This window comes from Camponotus floridanus, unplaced genomic scaffold, assembly GCF_003227725.1.
Source record: "Camponotus floridanus strain SB8 unplaced genomic scaffold, Cflo_v7.5 scaffold84, whole genome shotgun sequence".
Lineage (NCBI taxonomy): Eukaryota > Metazoa > Arthropoda > Insecta > Hymenoptera > Formicidae > Camponotus > Camponotus floridanus.
Window position 1 is genome coordinate 56,059 of NW_020229854.1, and position 17,498 is coordinate 73,556.

Sequence of the window (17,498 nt, forward strand, 5' to 3'; positions counted from 1 at the left end):
AAGCAAGCGCGCGGCAGCGCGAGTGTTCAGGTGCCGATCTTCGCATAAGTGAGATCCGGCAAGACCCGTATATAAGGCCGACCGCTGCAAGCCGAAATCGAGTCTCAGCTCGCAAGTCAACTAGAGGGGATAAACCACTCAATCAGATGAATCAGCTTGAGCACTCTTTTGGGAGTCCTTGTAACTGGCGATTTCGTCATTTACCGCCAGCGGAGCCGCATACCTCGGCCAGCGTCGACGCCCCGATCATCAGGGCCAGTGCGACAGCCGACCAGTGGAGGCGCCGAACCAGAGAAGAGAATCTCATTCGAGTTGCTACCTTGGAAGCTACGGCCGATAGACCTGGAGCCATCGAGATTCACCAGGCTACCTCGTCACCTGCTAGAAGTTTGGGACGTACGCATCCGGCGATACACCTCTGACTGGACCTTGGGCAGTTCCCGGAATCCTGTCGCCACTACCACCTTCACCAGTGGACAAATCTTCCAGAGCCACGCAGACTCCAGCAACGAGTCGAGTACACAGAAGTACTCAAGCCACTCTCCAGTTTCCAGCGACTGCAGAACAAAGTACACAGTCCGACTCCGACTGGGAGACAACGACAACCACTGCAGCTATGCAGACTGAGACGATTGCAACAACGGAAGTGGACGAAAACAACAACCGTCCACGGAGTAAACTCCGCTACACCAAGACTCTCCCGCGAATATCTTACAGGGAACGATTGTAAAAATTAAACGGCCCTTTTCAGGACCTCGTAAATATACTGTAAATACACATGATTGTCTTACATCGTCTTGTTCAATCAGAGGCGTACCCACTTCCGCTTCTCCTACCTAAATTAAAGAACACGCGATTAAGGCGGACACACATCGCACGAACCGCCATATATATATATATATATATATATATATATATATATATATATAAGGTGTCACAAAAGTAACGAGACGGCTGGATATTTCCTCATGTAAGATTTATTTCAAGAAGTTCAAGATCATTATTTAAATTATTTTCAACGAGGAATCTAATGGTAACCTCAAATTTGACCTAGACAATGATCTTTAAGGTTATTTAGAACTCAACTTTATTTTTTTCAATGGAAACCCCATTTTTTGTAATCGACAAGATAGAAAGAGAACCATTACCAATAAAGGAAATAAATATCTATTGACTTTCTAGGATAATTTAACAAAATTCAGTAAAGCAATACCGATACCGAATCAGGAAACAAATACCGTTAGCAAGGAATTCGTTACAAAAATAATTCTCGAGCACGGAATACCGGAAAAAATCCTGACGGATCAAGGAACTAATTTTATGAGCGAGATCTTTAAAAATACGTGCAAACTATTGAAAATAAATAAAATACAAACAACCGCGTATCACCCAGAAAGTAACGGCGCGTTAGAACGATCGCATCGAACGCTAGCAGAATATTTAAGACATTATATAAATGAGGACCAAACAGACTGGGACGAATGGATACCGTTCGCGATGTTTACATATAATACGACGCCGCACATCGCTACAGGATATATACCCTTCGAACTGGTGTACGGACATCAAGCCGAAATTCCGACAGCGTTAACAAAACCGCCTAAACCAACGTATAATTATGATGATTACGCGCAAAAATTAAAAGAAAGATTACAAGCAACAAGTCAACTCGCAAAAGAACACCTCAAAGAAGAAAAATTTAAAGCCAAAAAACAATACGATAAAAATACAAAAGATACACAATTTAAAGTAGGAGATAAAGTGTTAGTATATGACGAAACACCACGACGCGGAAGATCGAAAAAGCTAGAGTCATTATGGACAGGACCATATACGATTTTAGAAAAGAACTCCGACGTAAATTATACAATCAAAAAGGGGAGGAAAACGCTACGAGTACACACAAACAAATTAAAATCATTTATAGAATACTAAAAATAAATGCACACTAATAATAAAAAATTCACTTACCCATGCTGGCGGCCGCGGCCACGGCCCATGAGAGGCAGTGGTTCAGGAAATCTGGGCATCAAACCGCGGGCTCTCCCCTTGGCACCGCACCCCGTGCCAACATTATTGGTACCCCGGCCCAAACGCAATAGCCGCTCCATGCGGCGATGCGCCCATAATTCCGCAAATTCTTGGGCCTCATGTACCCGCAAAAAATCTAAAATGTCCCACAGAGAGGGCAATATGCTCCTGGGGAAAGACACAACCTCGTGCACAACACGCACACCAGTATTCAAATTAACAGTTATACACAATGATAACGGGCCGCCTGCATAGACACGCAAACAGGCTCGCTCAAAACGGTCGCGCGGCAAAGGCGGGCCAACGGAAGCATCGCGCACAGGCACAATAGCCTCACAATTGGCATCATCGCCACATACAAACTCCGACAAAGACGGATAACTCGACATAATTATTGATAAAAATACCGAGTTCACTCTCGAACGGATAGCAAGAAAGTGAATCTCACGCCAGAGCATAAACTAAAACAGACCAGTCAGAAAAGATCCCACACTGATAAAATTAGCAAGAAACGAAAATATGATACTCACAGAGTGCATAATATAATACCTAACATATATTCTTACAGAGCACTGATATGGGAAATCAACCCCGTTCTCACTGGGAAAGACGAGAACCGTCTTCCGTTCGAGATCCAAGAATTCAAACACAACCCGGGGATCTACTATGAAAAACTAGGACACTTATATCAATTAAAAAAGACATGGAAATTAGTCATAAAACTAGATATAACTGAATTAAACGATAGAACCTGGCTTATAAATAAATACGTTCAACAAACAAACGACATATGTAAAAATATAAAATCGGAAAATAATATCAATCAAACATGCGAAAACCTAAAAAACATTATAAACAATGACTTTAATACACTAGACAAAATAATAAAATTAATAAATAACCTCTATAGAGCACCTTCAGACAAACGCAGAGGTCTGATAGATGGAGTAGGCCTAATAACAAAAACATTATTCTGAATAATGGACGCAAATGACCGAAAATTAATAAATAAACAATTCCAATTCATACAAAACAATCAACAAACATTAAAACACGTCACGAAAAACCAAATAAAAATCCTAAATACTACAATAATCCATTTAAATAAATTAAAAAATATACTAGATTACAATGGTAAACTACTAAACCATTACATAAGAGAATATACGACGCGCGAAGAAATCGACGAATATTTTACCGTAATTACAGCAATGTTAACAGATCTCATTAGAGATGCGAAAGATATTTTAGAATACCTTACACATATTCGTAAAGGCATAATGCATCCATTATTAACATCAATAAACGAAATAATTGACGATTTAAAGGAAGCAGCCTTACAGTTACCGGGAGGTTCATATTTCCCATTCGACATAAAATACGACGAATGGCTAACTATAGAAAATTATATGGAAGTAAATGCGTATTGCGACAAAATGAATATATATACGATATTAAAATTTCCACTAATTACACAACCAATGTTTGACGTCTTAAATGTAATCTCGTTACCGACACCTAACTACGAAAATAATTTTATATATACAGGAGTAGCTAATAAGTTGATTGCTGTAAATAAAGAAACACGTACCTATTTAATTCGAAGAAAACAAGAATTAGACGAATGTACGAGTAATATCAATTGATACTTATGCGGAAAAATCAACCAATTTATCATGTTAATGAAAACACACCGTGCGAAGCGAAAATTTATGTACAAGAACAAAACTATCGCAACCAATGTAATGTAGGCCATAAAAAAGCGACCCACGCAATATGAATCACATTACAACAGCCGCACTCTTGGTTATATTCGACAGCATTTGAGCAGCAGATCACGATAAAATGTAATGATCATCCTGAGTATAAAAAGATAATCAAAAACACAGGTCGGATTACGTTACACGATAACTGTAAACTAATAACTACAGACATGACGATACAGACAGAAATAATTACATATAATACGAGCATAGAAACATTTCTACCAAAGTTCAATATAACAATTACAGAAATCAATGACGAACAAAATCACGAATACGAATTTAAAGAAATAATAAATAATCCATTAGAATTAAAAGGATTAAGTAATAAATTAGAAGAAATTAATAATAACTTGAACAATAATAACAATAACTTTTTTAAACAGAAGCAATTCATTTATACAACAGCTTCCAGCGGAATAACTATTTTAATCATTATAGCATTAATAGCCTGGATAATAATCCAACAGAGAAAAAGAAAATCTAAACGACCAGTTGTTGTTACATTAGTAGATGAAATTGACAAATCGTATGGAATGCCTAGACCAATATTAAAAAGGACTAAGAGCACACGATTTTAGAATAAATAAATTTTAATCTAGAAATAAGAAACGATTATAATGAATATTGTACACGGGAAATATATTGTATTTAAAATAAGGATAGGTATATACACATTTAGAAGATAGAAAAACTTCGTTTACAATCTCCGTTTTTCTTTTTCAACGGAGGAGGGATGTTATAGTCCGAAAGACTATAACTTATTATTTTGATAATATTAATAGAATATTCACGAACCGCGCTACCTCAGCGAACCACGCGTAAGAACGTTCGCCGGAAACGCGAAAACGCTAACGAAGGGATTCGACTTTGAACCTCCTTCGCTTGCACTTAGACTTTGAACGCCACGAAAAACCTCCATGACCATACATGGTCATGTCGCTAAGCGATCCCCTCCAAAAAACACCCTCAAATCGAGGGAATAAAAGCCGTCCACCGCGAATCCGCGGCGGACAATCGTTAATCACAAAACAATCGTTAATAGTGTGAAATCGAGGGCTAACCGCTATATTGTGCGACGAATCACCCGACGAAATTGTTAGACGTTCTAAATCTAAGAACGAGGCTAAGAGAAGGCTTGAAAAGAAAATGACTAATATCGAATAAATGAATATATTTGTATGAGAGAAATTTTATAATAAAAAGTTGCAATCAAATTCAGGAAATTAACTTGAAACTCCCGGCTACCCCACACCCTGTGCCGCGTCCGGCACAACAATATAATAATTATAAGCAATACTACTTTATAAGCAATATTTCTTTTTCTACTAATAATTCTTTTTTACTTTTACTCTCAATTCTAATTGTATTTAATTAAACTTGATAAGATTCTTTTCTTGCAATCATTATATATCCAATGATAGTGTCCTGAAAAAAAATAGAAAACAGAATTATGTTAAATAAATTATCTTTAAAGATTTAGATTAAAGAATTATTCTTAAAGATATTAATATTAACAACTGCTTTTTCATTACTTTCAATACTTATGTGTGTGTATATATATTATTATTATATTACTATATACTAACATCGCTGATATACTTTCTCGCTGCATCTGGATCCAACATCAATTGCAATAATTATTGTTGAAATCAAACGTTAACCTCTTTATTGTGTCCTGATCAAAATAAAATAAAAGAAGACAAAATTATTAAATTTGTTAGACTATTTTTAAAGAGTATATTAATATTAACAATTACTTACTTGTATATACTAGTATCGCTGACATAATGTTTTGCTGTTGTATATCTAGATCCAACTACATCTCTACTCTACATCAACTTTTCCAACTTAAAACAAGCTAGATATATAAATTCGATTCTCCTTTCTCTTGTATAATTATATTTGCTGTTGTATGTCTGGATCCAACATCAACTTTTCCAACTTAAAACAAGCTGGATATATATAAATTCGATTCTCCTTTCTCTTGTATAATTATACAGGGTGTCCTAGACCACCCGTACACCCCTTTTCTTTCAAAAATTAAGTATTTGAGAAAAAAACGTTTTCGACAAAAATTGTATGGTTTTGAGGGGAACATAAGATGGTGTCATTGGTTTGACCTTGGATGGCATCGTTAAGGTCAGATCAAGGACACCTTTAATTTTTTAAATGGAACCACCTATTTTTTATTACATATTCTTATAGCTTATGTCGAGACCTTTTCAAAACATTATCATACGATGATACCAACGATCCAAGGTCAACCCCTCAAAACCATACAATTTTTGTCGAAAACGTTTTTCTCTAAAATGCGTTTTTGAAAGAAAAGGGGTGTACGGGTGGTCTAGGACACCCTGTATATATAGCAGTCTTAACATCACGGAGCGCCGCTAGCGCAATCTTACGTCAAATGCGGCAAACGTACAACTTTTTACGCTTGCGCATTGGGGACGATGACCAAGGAGACGTTTCTTAATGAAAATTTTTCATATTTCGACTTTGGATCATAATTGCTGTTCACGATGCACGTAGAGCAAAAATAAAGACACTTTTCTTATATAAATCAACCTCAAGCTATCCATTAAGCCTAATAAGAACTCGATCCGTTCAGCGATTATTTCAATATGATAATCTCGAATATCTCCAACTATCCGACTCGCGTAAAGATACACGGCGCGTCTTGTTGCTTACGCGGGACTTAGCACAAGACACTACCGTGTCTCTTGATGAAATACTTGAATCTTTTCGTTGTGCCTTACGCCATTCTTCAAGATCTTCGTCTCCTAATACAATGCGAGCAACTATCTTTCCGGTCTCTTTCTTCCGTGCTTTTTCTTTCTACTTTAGCACAATATTCACATCCGTTTGCCTCACATAACCGTCTTGATAATCCATTGGTATTTTTATGGAATTGTCCTTTCCGATGAATTATTTCAAATTCAAATTCTTGTAATCTTTCTAGTCAACGAGCCAGTTGTCCTTCTAAATCCTTGAAAGACATTAACCACTTTAATGACACATGATCGATACGAATCATAATTTTTGTTCTAGAAGGTAATGACGAAAAGATTTTAAAGAATCAACTGCTAACAATTCCCGACGACTAACACAATAATTCCGCTCGGCCTTACTAAATACTTTACTAAAATAAGCAATGATTCTTTTTTTTCCCATTTGTTTTTGGGATAATACCGCACTGATACCAATATTAGAAGCATCCGTATCTAATGAATCTATTTTCCCCCTTAGGAAAAGATAACACCGGAAAAGAGGATAACATAGATTTCAATTTTTTGAAAGCATTTTGGCATTCATTTTCCCAAACAAAGAGTGACCGCAAAAATCGCCTGTTTTTTCACCCTCGAATTTGGACTTAAATTTGATGTTAAATGATAGTTTATCATGAGACATTACTCCTCTGAAAATTTTAAATTGAGCCTATTTTTTATCGCTGAGATATAAGGGGTCAAAGTTGTCATTACGCACCAACTCATTATAACCGATTTTAATCTTTCCACGCAAATGACTCGAAAGTTATAAGAAATATTGAAAAATATTTTAAACAAAAGTTGTAGATCTTGTATAAGACTATCTAAAGGTGACCTTACCTTGACCTTCGGACAAATATCAAGGTCATTTGGAGGCCAAGTTGATTTTTTTAATAGAAATCCCTACTTTTGTTCTTAAAAACATATTCCTATGGTTCAAAGGAGTGTACGCATTTTTTCCTATTCTTAGCGTTATCAAGGAACAATGGCCTGTAGAAGGGTTATGGTCTCATTGGGGTGCTTGATTAGCGTGAGTCCCCTTGCCTCTCACGATTCGGGGTGCTTGATTAGCGTGAGTCCCCTTGCCTCTCACGATTCGGGGTGCTTGATTAGCGTGAGTCCCCTTGCCTCTCACGATGCGGGGTGAACGATATATACATGTATATGATTTTATTAGTTTTGCTTTTTGGGAATAGTTATTGATACATTACATATATCTGGATTGGGTATATCTATTCCATTATACTGCCCATACCCAAGATACCAAATAATAGTCATTATATGGCTACAACACCCAACAGTTCGAGAACCACTCTCACAAGTACAATAATACTCTACAATCGCGTCTTTTCCAGATTTAGACTTGTCTACCAATACAAAAATATGGTGATTTTTTCCACTGCGATATCGAGATTTCATATATGCTTTCACAAGGAGCGGATCTATGATGACAATACCGTGATTGACATAGTCCAAATCAGAAGTCCGATAATGTCTTGGGTTTGGTTCAAACTTCTGTACAAGAAAGATTCCTTCTTTTTGATGTTCTGCGTAATAAGAAATAGCATTGTTTATTTGATAAGGTCCAAAACTGATATAATATAGATCATTTATTGTGAGTTGTGGAAACTGGAGGAGACGATTATTTTCTTGATTATCAACTGCTGTATAATTAAGCTCAATGTAAGGAACTTTTATTTGCAAGAGATTGTATTGCTCAACAACTCCTTTTAAACGATTTGGAACATTCAATCTTGATTTCATTACATGTACAATATCTTTATGTGTTTTATCGCTTAGAATTGGCTCATGAAATAAGTTAAGAAGTGCAAAAGAAATTAAGAGAGATTCATAATCATGTAATAAAGTAGCGTTATGGGCTGGTAAAGCGAACAATTTGAATTTTTTTTTAAGTCGACCAAATACTTGTTCGATAATCCATCGGACCTTTGTGACTAATCTCGCCTTATTTGCTTCCAAGGTATCCCGTTTTCCAGTGCCAGGAATGTAAGCAAGCAGCTCTCTGTCCTTGAGTTCTTCAAGAACATCTCGAAATCCATTGTCGACAAAAAGAACATCATTTCGTTGAAAAATTGCCATTATCTCTTTATATCTGTTAAAACATTCTTTAAATATGATTGCATCATTGTGAGTTGCGTCAAAGGGCCCTAAAACAAAAAGTATATATCCATCAGGAGCACATCCTACCATTGGTTTCATAAGCGGCATTTTTTTTTGTTCGCTCCATAGTTGTTTTTGACCAGCATAATTCTTTGATTTTTGCACCAATCGGTACGTAGCATCAAAAACGCAAGAGCCATTTTCGTCAGGAATATCAAACAGTATCTTCGCCATAGGAGTATTATGATTGAGTAGAACTGTTCGATCATTATTATTGATGAATCGTGGCACTAAATTCTCAAGCAAATCTTTTCTTGCATTATCCATGTAATTACTAATTGTTCGTTCACTGCACCCAAATAGAAAAGCCAGTTGTTGATTTGAAAGAGTACGCAATTTACAAAGGAAAACAGCTACATGTTTAGGTTGACATTCTTTAACAAAATCGCAAATCTTTTGAAATTGATTTTTATCAAAAGCGAACCATGCTTTGAAAGCATTGTTGTCAATAGAACTGATGTTGTCTATATCAAAAACATGCTTTTCATTCATTCGAGAATTATGATAATAATCAAACATAAGATCACTAATTATTTTTTGATCTTCAGTTGTCACTTCGCACGTGATTTGTTTCACAAAAGGCCAATAGTTATCAATAGTTAAATGTTCTGAGCACATGCGAGCATCAGGAAGAATTAGAAACTTATAATTCATAAGTAGTGATTGGCGCGTTATACTTGGAACTGAAATTAAGTTTTTTACATTTTTGCAACTAAATGTACACTGTGTATGAGAGTTTAAACCTTTTCTGTAGATTGTCAAATCAGGAGTATTATCTAAATTCAATGAAGCGATAGGATTATTGTGTATTAAATCATAGCATGATTTACAGATTTTGCTAGCTACTGGGATATCGTTGATTTCATTTAATTTTCGCTTTTTTGCATTATATTTTTGTCTCAAGTTATTAATAGTAATCAAAGCTACACTATCAGTAGAATAAAACTTATCATTTTTTTATCTTTTCTGACATTGACAGCCAAGGCAAATTGTGGCAGGCATTTTTTTCAATGCTGTAGTATCGAAATAAAAATAGAAAACTTAAAAACAGTTCGCTAGAAAATAGTCTTAAAAAATGATTTTCGAAAAAAATAACTGACAAAAGTTAATACTGAAAAAATCCTACAGTAATAATGCTACAATAATGTTTAGGAAAGACTAGTGATAAATGAAATAAGCTGAATATTTTTTAATAAAACACGGCTATAAAAGAATTTTAAAATAAAAATTTTTCAAGGAAATATCTGAATGTTGACCTGAAGAAAGGATAATTATACAGTAGCTTTAAAAAGAGCTAATTAGAAAAAAGTTCTGAAAAGGATTGTTTTGAATAATGCGCTAAAAAATGAATGAAATAATTCTGCAAAAGCTAGTCAAAATATTTTAGAAAGCACGGCTCGGAAAGCATGTTTCAGAATAGTTGCAACTTATAAAAATTCTAGACTTGAAAAAGGGAACTTAATTATGATTTACTAAAAAATAATTAGTGGAATAATTCTGAAAAAGTTATCTGACAATAATTCTCAATAAAAGGCTATAGTTTTATATATATAAAGAGAAAGAGAAAAAAAAAGAGAGAGAGAGAGAGAGAGAGAGAAAGAGAGGTGACCGGAAAAAAGATAAACTGAAGGTAATCTTAAAAAAAGGCAAACTAAGAACTTGAAAAAGACATTGTGGCGGTACACGCCACACATTAATAGTTTGCAAAAACTCAGTGCGGCTTTCTCGCAAGCGCGGACGCCTAGTACCGGGCACCTCCGCTAGGGTCGCGCGCCAATAGTGCTTTTCCCGGAAGTGAAGAACAGCCTCAAGGGAAATATAAGGAGGACCCCTGCGGAGCCAAAACACCTCATCTCAATCTCTCGCAATCTAAGCAACAAGAAAGAGATATCAAGACGACTAACCAGCAAGACGAGCAGCGGATAGACCTAGAAGAAGCGAAGAACATAACCACGGCGACGACCCGAGAACAACCTCCTCTACCAGAGGAGATCACCTCACGGAAAAGGACTCGGCCGGCCCCGATACAGTCGGGGTATAATATTTCTTATAACTTTCGAGTCATTTGCGTGGAAAGATTAAAATCGGTTATAATGAGTTGGTGCGTAATGACAACTTTGACCCCTTATATCTCAGCGATAAAAAATAGGCTCAATTTAAAATTTTCAGAGGAGTAATGTCTCATGATAAACTATCATTTAACATCAAATTTAAGTCCAAATTCGAGGGTGAAAAAACAGGCGATTTTTGGCCTGTTTTTGCGGTCACTCTTTAATCTGATTTTCCGTTAATGCACACAAGGGTTTTGCCAAAGAAGAAAATCCTTTTACAAATTTTCGATAGTACGAACAAAAGCCGAGAAAACTTCACAATTGTCTCTTCGTATGGGGCGTCGGCTAATCTCTCACGGCAGCAATCTTTTCCGAATCTGTAATAACGCTTTTCTCAGAAATTATATGTCCCAAATATTTAACATTATTTTGAAAGAAAGTGCATTTTTTTGTATTAATTTTTAAATTAGCTTCTAAAAATACTATCTTTAAATTTTCGAACATTTCAGCAAAACTTTTTCCAAAAATGATCACATCATCTAAATATACTAAACATTTTTTTGATAATATTCCATGCAAATTTTTTTCCATCAAACACTTAAATGTGACGGGAGTGTTACATAAACCGAACGGCATTACCGTAAATTGGCAAAGACCCCTGCCGATAGAGAAAGCCATCTTTTCTTTGTCCTCAATTCGGACTTTTAATTGCCAATATCCACTCTTTAGATGAAGCGTAGAAAACCAAGAATTACCTGATAGTTGATCTAAAATATCGTCAATTTTAGGAAGAGGATATGAATCCTTTATCGTAACATTATTAAATTTTGGATAATCCACGCAAAATCTCAAAATATCGTCCTTTTTCTTCATCATAACGGCTGGAGAAACACAGAGACTTTGCAACTCCTCAATAACTCCTTGCGTTCTCATATCCTTAAGAGTTTTATTTACTTTCTTTCTCTTTTGTATTGGAATTCGATGAGCCTGCTTTATGAGGAGAGAGTCTTTCACATTGATAACATGTTCAACAAGATCACAATTACCAGCCACAATATGCTCAGAAAATACATCACGAAAATCATTTAAGAAGTTAACAAAAAACTTTTCTATTGAGTAATTTCCAAATTCAAAAAATTATTTTTAACAAGTTCTTTCACGATAGATGGAACTTTAGGGGAATTTTCAATCCGAAAGCAATTGAAAATTTCTTTTTCATTCAATCCCGATTCTTTGAATTCACGATCGAAAATATTTTTCAATCCTTCGAAGAAAATCAGCTTCCCATAAGCACTCATCATTTATTTTAGTGACGAACATGGGAATCAGAATAGAATACGTAAATATATATAATAACGGACCCAGCCTCAATCATCTTGACCTTGATATATGTTGTTAAGGTCACTGACTTGAGTAACATTCAAAAGATTTTAACCGTCGCTCGTTGTTTAAAAAGTTATTAACAAAACAATTTAATAATTTTAATGCTTTTTACACTGAAAATATTGATTTTAAAAAAAAATTTTAAGCAATAAAGAAAGCCGCTGAGAAACTCTATAAAAAAGGTTATATGCATTTTTTCCATAAACTTACTATTTTAGCTGTTATATAAAAAATTAATTATTTTACATATATTTTTAAATACATTTAATACAATTTAAATTTATATAGAATTCAATGCAATTTAATACAATTAAAAAATATCACAAATGTATTTGTACACTCACACACACACACACTCACACACGCGGGGGGTGCAAGGGAGGGCCGAAGGCCCGGTAGGGGATGCATTGCAAAGAGTTGAATCACAATGAATATATGCTGTAAATTGCAAAGCGAGTCCACCTTGCCTACCGGTAGGGTGGTTGCGGGAAAGGGGCCGAAGACCTCCCCCCCTTGCATCCTCCGCGCGCGCGCGCGCGTGTGTGTGTGTGTACACATACATTTGTAAATTACAACCTCTGCAGAGATTTCACTTTTAGAAGATGTAACTTAATTCAACTCGTGTTTGTTACATTTTAAATTTATATAAAATTTCACTTTGCATTAAAAAGTATGTATTATTTTTAAGCGGAGAAAAAATCTATTCAGAAATACATTTTTATAATAATACATTTTTATATATATAATGAAAAATATTTTATTACAATATTATTATAATATAATCATAGTGGATATGCTTTGCTCATTATATTAAAGAAAGCATCAAGACGTTCGTTAAATTTATAATGTCTCTTAAATATGAATTCTGCGACATATGTCTCATAGTGATACGTACGTATACCATAACGTGGTAATGCTGCTCTCATTTCACGCCACAAACGCTCTACATTTTGTGTGTGAGCGCCTGTAGTGGATTCAACTAAATTTTGTTCGTGATTTACAGTTTCATGTTGATAAGGTAAATTTTGTAACTGTGTATATGAGTAGATGTTATAGGAGAGTTCTAACTCTGGTCCTCTCAGGGGGGGTGAGGCGCGAGGGGAGTGACGTCACGCGCGGGGAAGGAAGAACCGTGACGTGCAGTGGGTGACGTCACCCGCGGGGAAGGGGGATCCGCGGCGCAAGCGATGGACGAGGGAGTCCGCGCAGTGAAGGGGGATCCGTGGCGCGAGCGATGGACGAGGGGATCCGCGCAGTGAAGGGAGATCCGCGGAAAGAAGACGGTGGTGTGAGAAGGACAGCGCTACGTGCGGGAAAAGGATAGTGCTACGAGTGCAACGAGGATGTCATCAGCGTGCGACAAGGATGATGTCATCGTTGGACAAGGACAATGCATAGGTGTGAGAAGGACAACGCAAAGGTAAGTGAGCAACGAGTATATCAAAGAAGAGAGAACGATAATATTCTAAGCCAACGCGTGCGAGAGAGAACAATACCGCGAAGACAACACGTGCGAGAGAGACTTAAGATTAACGCGATACTTATAACTAGCACAAGAAAGATGTAGGGATGGGGACGCAAGGAGAGGCATGTAAATAATTAGTTTTTTTTAGAATTACAAATATACATTTTATTTTAAAATCTGTTACATTTTTTTCTGTCATAGCAAGAGAGAGAGAGATTACTTATTCTAATCGCGAGAGAAAGAGATAGACTCACAACTAGCGCGAGATTTATGATTAACGCACGAGAGAGAGAATGATATCGCGATACTTATAACTAGCGCGAGAGAGATGCAGGGATGGGAACGTAAGGAGAGGCGCATAAATAATTAGATTTTTTTTAAATTAAAATATTACGTCCTGTGGACTTCACGATTCTTTTCTTTCATCGAAACGCAATCTTAGAAGTAATTAAAAATAGGCTCGAATTTGAAATAAGGAAACGGAACCTAACTCGTGTAAATAAATAGTTAGCCTAAACATTGAGAGTGACCAGTCGAGATAGCGCTAAGGACAATCTAAACAAACTTTTGAATTATGAGACTCGGAAGTATAAGAAATTCGATTCGTATCTCCATTTCGATTCGTAATTCCATCCGTATCTATGGTTATATCTTGGTTCATCTTAGAGATTTTAAACAAAGAGCCTGTGATCCTCGAGAAATTGACCAAAGGTAAACTTAAAACAAACCTCGGAAATTAATATACCACGTGCGCTCGTTCGACAGGCCATTCTCAATCGTCAAATCGTTAAGCGATAAGATAATCAGCTCCTCGCTCCCACTCTTTACTGGATGGAGCTAAATCTCGCGCAAAAGGGCTTAACCAATTGGAGCCTTAAGACACTCCTCTCTTACTGAAAATCTAACTCCTTGGGCCTAAGAAGGGAGTAATAGAAATCATTTGATTCGATTTTCAAAGATTCCCACCATCCAGAAGGGAGGAGGAGCAAAAACTTTAAAATTCACGAGCCGAAAGCGCGGACACACAGTTAGTCTCAGGATTTTTTTTCTGGTTGTTCTTCTCCGCACATAGTCAGAGTTACGGTTTAATTGAATTGCAAAGCAGTCAGTTACAAGTTACAAATCAGTGATAGTTACAAGTGCAGTTTGAGTATCAATCTCAGACAACGTCACCGATTTGACGATGTCCAACCAGTTGTTGGACTGCAAATTCACGCTCCGACCTAAACCAGAAACTTTCATTTGTCGACGCACTCAATAATTAGTAAGTCTCATCTGATTATACTCCCTTTAACCTTCTACGATTAAGTTGTCATTGGGAAAAATATCTTTTTTTTATTTTTTTTTATTTTTTTTTAATTTTAAAATAATCATCTTCATTTCATCCTCATTTCATCAAATCAACTATTTAAACTTTCTTCTCTGGCTCATTCCTTTTCCTTAATCCACCTTTACACAATTCCCTGTTCGTCGAAAATCTCCGCAAGGCGGTTCACGAACAATTCTCTGTTCGTCGAGAATCTCCGCAAGGCGATTCACGAACAACTCCTTGTTTACCTAGAATCTCTATAACATAGTGCACAAGTAATTCCTAATCTTAATTAAATCTTCGAGAGCTGATTCTTCTTTCGACTCCTTTAAAATTCCAACTATTTTTGAACTCATTTCGAACTATGTTATTTCTTTTATTTTCTATATGTTAATACTCTCTTAACTATACATCTAATTAAAAGTAGAAGTAAATTTTTTTGGGATTAATTATTATTTTGTCTAATCTTGAATAATCTTCTCCCAATGACAATAGAGATAGAATTAGGGAGGGTTATATTTGCAAATTCATAAATTACTTGACCGTGAAATTATTATTAGTGTCTCACGGTAAACGCCGGGCTGCATTGCGATGGCGAAATCGCCGGAATAAGCGCTCTAAGGGGAAACAGCCTCAAACCACGCCGGAATTCCCCCATCACAATAGATCAAATAGTATTACTAACCTCTCGCCCATTGACAACACACACCGTGACACTAACACACATTCACTCAGCGAAACCCCCCCGATCCCTGCACCTAGTTACTCCCCTATCTTCTCCCCAGCGCCTTCCCCCTTCTTCCCCGGCACACCTGTCCCGAGCCCACCACCATCCTCTGCGTCACCTTAGCGATCTCCTACCCCGATTTTACCCAAACCTTCTCCCTCCCCTTCTTCCTCACCTTTATTCGAGTCGCGATCTCTGTCTCCCATACCTGTAATTACCCTCGACTCCGATCCTCCATCCCTTTCCACTCCCTCAGAGTCATCAGAGTTCCTCGAGGATCCGAAGGATTTCGCAAGATATCCTTCCGACCTTGTCGAGAGCTCCCATCCTTTTGACTTTCCCTCAGAGTCCCCGTCGGAACATCCTCTCCCTGTCCGACACCTGAACCTTCCTATCATGACCAACTAAGTTACTTCATATCCCAGTTTCCTCTCCTCGATTTCCCTATTCCAGAAGGATCTTTCTGCGTGGGCCCCGGTGATGTGGACCACGAAGAATTCCTTCATTATTTAACCACTACCCCTGCTGACTCCATAATTCTTTGGTACCTCCCTGGATCACATTTACCGCTCGCCGTTCCCATCCAAGCCTTGTTAAGAAAATTCCCTCCATCCACCATCCAGTTTGATGACCCTTGACCTTTATTCCCTCCTTAATCTATTTTCCCAGATCCTTTCCTTACAGATTTAATAGGAAAAATCTAGAATTTTAACAAAATTTCTAAAATCCAGCCAGGATTTAGCTTCCTTAAAACTCCTTTTATTATTCCTGGCTGATGTCCTCCGTACTATTGTAACACCCGCGAAATATACATTCACAACACACAATAAAAACATTTTTCTGTAAACCCGTCAATCATCTGAATAAATTTTGATTTTTGATAAAGGGTAAATTTATTTACATTATCCCGCTCACTTGCATTCATTTCCGAAATCGCACAAGGTCCCATCCCGTGTAAAAGAGATTCGATCTCTTACCAAAAAGGGACCATCGAGCGTAACGGCCTAAGACACTCACAGAGTTAAAGGGACCATTTTAGTCACTGACCTGTGTCAGGCTCCAGGACAGTGCGCTCGACCAGATCCATATACACGCCCGAAAAGTGTGTCACCAGATGAGTAGATTACGTTCTTCCAGATGGCCCAATCTCTCAAGGGTCGTAACAAAAATATATATAAAATTTATTAAGAATGTGTGTGTGTGTATTTTACAATTTGAGTGAGTGAGTGTGTGTGTGTGTACTTAAAATTATGAATAATGATAAGAATAATAATAAAATTTTAGAAATTTGTAAATAGCTTAATCGCTAGTCGAATTTTCAAAAGGTTAAATGAAATTGTGTAGTCGACCAAACTAGCCAGAAATATAATTTATTCAATACGACGTTTCGACCATATGGTTGTGGTCCTTATCAAGTATACACTGGAATAGATATATAAGTTGCAAAAATTATTATTTACATCTAATTTTCGGTTTGAACCGTAATACGCACAATTAATTTAGTTTAAACGTGAGATAATTTAAATATACATACAAATTAGCCGAAGTAATAGTAATCAGAGTGTCGGCATAGATAATAATCTTGTACAAAGCACAAGTCACATTAACAAACTTTATTTTTAAAATTCAATTTTTAAAACCAATGAGTCCGTGTGGGACCTCGTCAAAGACTAAACGCGATCATAAGTAAAACGGAACTACATGACCTTTATTATTTTGTCATAAATGTTGTTTAAGTTTTCTGTGTCTTTTTGTAAGTTGATTAGGTTATCAAATCTCTTTATGAAAAACATCTCAGCAATTTCTCTTTTACGAAC